This window comes from Triticum dicoccoides, chromosome 1B, assembly GCF_002162155.2.
Source record: "Triticum dicoccoides isolate Atlit2015 ecotype Zavitan chromosome 1B, WEW_v2.0, whole genome shotgun sequence".
Taxonomy (NCBI): domain Eukaryota; kingdom Viridiplantae; phylum Streptophyta; class Magnoliopsida; order Poales; family Poaceae; genus Triticum; species Triticum dicoccoides.
Window position 1 is genome coordinate 133,991,122 of NC_041381.1, and position 5,775 is coordinate 133,996,896.

The following is a 5,775-nucleotide window of genomic DNA, read 5'->3' on the forward strand; positions in this document are numbered from 1 at the left end:
CCCGGCTCGGGACTCCTCCAACCCTCCTGCGGGTCGGGGCGGGGCGGGGCCAGGGCGTACCCGGGTGTCGGCCACCGATCTCGCGGTGGCCCTCCGCCTGGCCACCCCTCTGGCTCCCTCCCCGTCGGCGTCGGAGTCGACCGGGGACATCTCCAGCGTGAGCCTCCTCGTCGCCCCACCTTCGTCCCCCCGCTCCCCCGACACCGCCTCCACCCGTCGCCCCGCGACACCAGGGGCTGAGCTCACCCCCGCCGGCTCGGCCTCTCAGGTGTCCCCCGCGATTGGCAACATGGGGGAGCTCGTCGCCCCCTCCACGGCCCTCCCGTCCCCTCCGCCCTCGGGGGCTACGGTGGGGGTGGCTCTGGGGTCGCCCGCCCCCCTCCCCGTGTTGGGGGCGTCCAGCCTCGCCCTCGCCTCGCCGGCTTCCCCTGCCGCCTCGGTGGCGGTGGATGTCGCCTCCCCGGCCTCCGCGCACCCCCCTCTGACGGTGGCGTACGCCAGGAGGCCTCGGTCCACCTCGACGCCGGTGACGTCCTCCCGCCGCAGCGCCCGCCTGGAGGCGTCGCGGCCGGGCGACTCTCCTGCGCCTTCCGTCGCCGAGCGAGCGGAGCTCCGCGCCGCGGTCCGGAACCTCGAGTCAGGTGCGGACCCCGACCTTCCCAGTTCTTCTCGTTGCTCCTTCTCTGCTCTCGAGGCCGCTCCCCTCGGCCACCTCGCTAAGGTGGCCAATGACTCGGCCATCGTCTTCAGGGGGGAGGTCGGTCCCCCCTTAGATCAGATTGAGGCCATTAGGGCCCGAGAGATCCTCGACGGCAGGCTGGCTGAGACCCGAGCCCGCCTGCTCCGGCCCCAGGTCCCGACCCCTCTGGTGGCCGACGGGATTATTCGTGGTCGCACCCGGTCTCGCACGGCCGCCCTTCGCGCTCAAAGCGCCTCTTGTGTCCTGGGGTCAAGCAGCCCCCCGATGGGGGTTTAGATGAGGGCCCTTTTCTGGAACCTCCGCGGCTTCGGCCATGATGGTCGTCGTCGCCAGCTCATCGAGTACATCCGGGATGAACATATTGACATTGTAGCCATCCAAGAAACCCTTCGATCCGAGTTCACCCTTCAAGAGCTTGAGCACCTGAGCCCCCACCTTTTCGCGTGGCACTGGCTCCCTTCTAGTGGGACCTCAGGCCACTCGGGTGGCATCCTTCTTGGGGTGAAGGATGCTACTTTTGAGGTGGGCGGCATGGACCGAGGGGATTTTTTCGTTAGCATGGAGATCTTCGAGCGGGCTCTGAATTTCAAATGGGAGGTCATTGTTGTCTACGGACCGGCGGATCACCGCCGCTCCCCGGCCTTCCTTGCCGAGCTGCATCTGAAGATCTCCAACTCCCCACTCCCTGTTGTGGTGGGGGTGACTTCAATCTCATCCGATCCCCGGAGGAGAAGAATAATTCCCGGATTAATTTTCCCCGGATGCAATTATTCAACGACTGGATCACGGAGCTGGGGCTCCGTGAGCTTGACCGGGCAGGTGCCAGATTCACCTGGACCAACCGGCAAGCTGTCCCGACACAATCCGTGCTGGATCGTGTCCTAGTTTCCCCGGAGTGGGAATTGCGATGCCCTCTGGCGTCGCTCCGGGCGGTTACCCGGATTGGTTCCGACCATGTCCCCCTTCTCCTCTCCACCGCTGACGAGCGCCCCCCCTCCCCGCCGCGGTTCCGGTTCGAGCTCTTCTGGCTCAACCAGACTGGCTTCCGGGAGGCCGTCGTCGCCCGCTGGATCTCCGCTAGGTCGGCACCCCACCGCTCCATGTCTGCGGTCGACTCTTGGCACTTTTGTGCCAAGCTAGCCCGCCAGTTCATGAAGGGTTGGGGGGCTAATTTAGGCCGGGACCTGAGAGAGCGCAAGAAGTCCATCTTGGTGGCTATTCAAGCTCTGGATGCGCGTGCGGACTCGACCGGGCTCTCCTCGGACGAGTGGCTGCTTCGCTACGACCTGGAGGACCAGCTCTCCATCATCTACTCGGATGAGGAGGCTTACTGGCGCCTGCGGGGTACCCAGAGGTGGGTGCTTCAGGGCGATGCCAACACCGCCTACTTCCAGGCGGTCGCGAACGGCCGGCGTCGCCGCAACTCCATCCACTGCCTGTGGGATGGGGGCGCGCAGTTAGTGCTGCCCGAGGCCATCCGCCTTCATGTGGATGGCTTCTATAGGGCATTATTTACCCCCACCCCGCGCGGTGGGGCTAGCCTCGCACCCGACATTTGGTCGGGCGCGCTAGGAGTTTCGGATGAAGCCAATGCGGCTTTGGTGGCCCCCTTCAGTGAGGACGAGGTCCTCGCTGCCATTAAGGGGATGAACTCCTCCTCGGCCCCGGGACCTGACGGTCTCCCAGTAGCTTTCTTCAAGGAGTTCTGGCCTACCATCAAACCCAAGGTCATGGCTCTCTTTGAGGAATTCTACTCGGGTTCCATGGATTTGGGGCGCCTCAACTATGGGGTGGTGACCCTCATCCCCAAGGTCCCGGGCGCCTCCGTTATTCGCCAGTTCCGCCCCATCACAGTGATTAATGTGATTTTTAGGATCCTGGCGAAGGGGTACGCCAATAGGGTGACCCTCCTTGCGGACACAATCACCCACCCGAACCAATCCGCCTTCATTCGAGGCCGATTTATCCTTGATGGGGTGTTGGTGTTCCACGAAGTGCTCCACGAGGTCCGTCTAAAGCGCCATAGGGCGGTCTTCCTTAAGTTGGACTTCCACAAAACCTATGACACGGTGCACTGGCCGTTCCTGAGGGAAGTCTTGCTTCGCAAGGGCTTTGACGACCGTTGGGTGACCCGCGTCATGCAGCTCGTCTCCTGTGGCCGGACGGCAGTAAACATCAATGGCGACATCGGGCCCTTCTTCCCTACCCTCTGTGGGGTCCGGCAGGGGGACCCCTTCTCGCCGTTCTTGTTCAACATGGTGGTGGATGCCCTGGCTGCCATCCTAGATAAGGCCAAGGCTGCGGTACATATTAAAGGTTTGGTCCCGCACCTTGTTGGAGGGGGAGGGGTCTCCCTTCTCCAATACGCTGACGACACCATTGTTATGGTCGAGGGATCCGCCCTTGAGATTTTCAACCTGAAGTTCCTCCTTCTGTGCTTCCAGCAAATGTCGGGCCTTACCATCAACTTCGACAAGAGCGAAGTGATGGTGCTCGGTTACCCCGCTGAGGAAGCTCAGTCCATTGCCGATCGGCTTAACTGTCGGCTGGGTTCTTTCCCCACGACTTATCTGGGGATCCCCATTAGTGACTCGCGCCTCACCGTGGCGGACCTCCGCCCCACGGTGACCCGTATGCAGCATCGCGTGGAGCCCTGGAAAGGGCGTTGGCTGTCGAAGGCGGCCCGCGTGATTCTTATCAACTCCTCGCTGGCCAGCCTCCTGTGGTTCCTCATGAGCTTCTACAGCCTTCATGAGACGCTCCATCAGGAGATCGCCAAATACCAGTCCAGATTCTTCTGGGCAGGGGAGGAGGGCAAGCAGAAATATCACATGGTCAGCTGGCCAGATATTTGCAAACCCAAAGACCAGGGCGGTCTTGGGATCCTGTCCTCTCGGCGCATGAACATCGCCCTCCTGACCCGCTGGCTATGGCGCATTGCCAATGGCGAGGGAGGCCTCTGGCTAACTATCATCCAGAACAAATACCTACGTGGACAGCCCCTTGCGTTCTGCCAACGCTCGGGCGGTTCCCAGTTTTGGCAGGCTGTCGTCCAGCTGCTTCCGGTTCTGCGTATAGGCACTTCCATCTCTGTGGGCTCTGGCGCCTCGACCTTTTTCTGGCTGGATAGATGGCTTGGGGACTCCCCTCTAGCCGCCCGATTCCCCATCCTCTTCGATATTGTAGTTGACCCTCGGGTCTCTGTCGAGGCGGCCCTTATTGACTTAGGGCGCCTCGCATTCCGCCGCCCTTTTGGACCTGCCGAGGTGGCTGCCTGGGATGATCTCCTCCAGGACATCGCCCTGCTGCCTATGGACGTGGCAGACGCTCCGGATGCCATCTCATGGCGCCTAGATCCCTCCGGCCGCTTCTCCACCAAATCCCTCTACGCGGCCATTGCCCCCTCGTCAGCTCCGGAGCCCTTCGGCCTTATCTGGGACATTCGCCTCCCACTTAAGATTTGGATCTTTCTGTGGCAGTGGATCCGCGGCCGCCTCCCGACCGGCGTGGAGGTCCTCAAGCGCCATGGTCCTGGTGATGGAATGTGCCCCTTGTGTGCCACGGTTGAGGATGCTAATCACATCTTCTTCTCGTGCTGCACGGCACAGTTCCTTTAGTCTTGTTTCCGCGAAACGGTTGGCGGACAGTGGTGCAATACCAACTTCCCTGACTTGCTTGCCGAAATTCAGGCCTCCCCCCCTCGCTACAGACATATTAGATGGCTGTGCGTCGGGGTGCTGGCCTGGACCTTGTGGACGGTTCGCAATAGGCTTGTCATTCAGAAGGTGCCCCTTCGACGTGCGACTGACTCCATCTTTAAAATGTGTGGTTACTTGCAGCTCTGGCGGCCGCTTAGCCGCCCCCGGACCGGGACGCCATCGACAGACTCCTCGCCGACCTCCGTTCGTTGGCCTTCCGCCTGGCACCTCCGCTCCCGCCGCCACCCCCGGAGCCCACTAGTGGATGATTCACTTCTGGCGCGTGTGCCTTTTTGGTTGTGTGTGTTGGGCTTGTTGAGCTGTGCCCTCAGCAGTACCCCTTGTTGCTTTCTTGTGCTTGGACTTTGGGTGCGTGTGGACCTTGTGTTTGTGTGAACTTTGTGGTTGTGGCTTTGGCATTGGCTTTATCTATAAAGCGGGGCGCGAGCCTTTTTCGGTAACAGAACAGCCTTGGTGTAGAGATCATCATATATAATAGCGAGCTCCATCTCAATGATCTTAAGTTTTGCCCCATGCTCTGTAAATCTTCCAAAATATTCTACTAATGTAAACCGAATTTCATGCCCCATCTGAAAGGTCGGCCGCCCTGCAAGGAATCCCCGAATATAGCGTGCCGTGCGGAGAGCATAGCAAACAATGTCACAGTATCTATCTTGCTCAACACTTAGTAGTGGCAATTGATTATTTTCATAGTTACTAGTGGTGCTATTAAGGTCAGTCTTACTCCCATACTTGAGAGCCCATATCCTCTCCCAGTACTTAATTATTCCAGAAACAAAGACAAACATGGCTGGAACTAAAAGCTGGTTGTTGTTCCCCATTGATTTCCAAAAGACATATAATGCAAGGCTGACTTCAACTAAAAGATTCAGAAAATGCCTTAGCCACAAATTGTTATCCTCAGATGAAAAGGCAGTAATAGTGTCTTGTCCGCCAAGATGAACAAGAAGGAAAGGTGCCCAAAAGAATGCCAAAGACATGGTCCCTGTAAACGGATCCCTACTATTGATAGAATCTCCAAGTCGAGAGATCTGACCAAGAGTATAAAATGCAATCATGTCTGCCCCCAAGTAAGCCAACCAAATAGAGAATCTTAGCAATTTGTTACTGCTTCGTCTCCTACGCCCCCCTGTGAAGAAGAGGAATAGTTGCAGTGTAAAACTGAGAAGCACAAGCAACCTGATTTCCCACTCGTTCCATAGCTGCACCAATGTAATTGACAATTGCATATTGTTGATAATGGATGTTTATATCTCTCTGATCTCCTGTAGATCCAGTAATAAAAATATGTGAGGAATATGATTTTTAAAGAGTCGGACAAATTAAAAGCAACTTGCAAAACTACCCCATGCAATT

At 58.4% G+C, this 5,775-nt stretch overlaps 1 long non-coding RNA gene across 1 annotated transcript in view; it reads right to left on the reverse strand.

The window, feature by feature from the left end:
• Nucleotides 1–4,882: 4,882 nt before the first annotated feature.
• LOC119302646 overlaps nt 4,883–5,775 on the reverse strand; it is a 36,455-nt gene continuing 35,562 nt past the window's right edge. The window contains exon 4 of the long non-coding RNA XR_005147689.1: nt 4,883–5,684. This is a non-coding gene — a long non-coding RNA (uncharacterized LOC119302646). The remainder of the gene's footprint in view (nt 5,685–5,775) is intronic.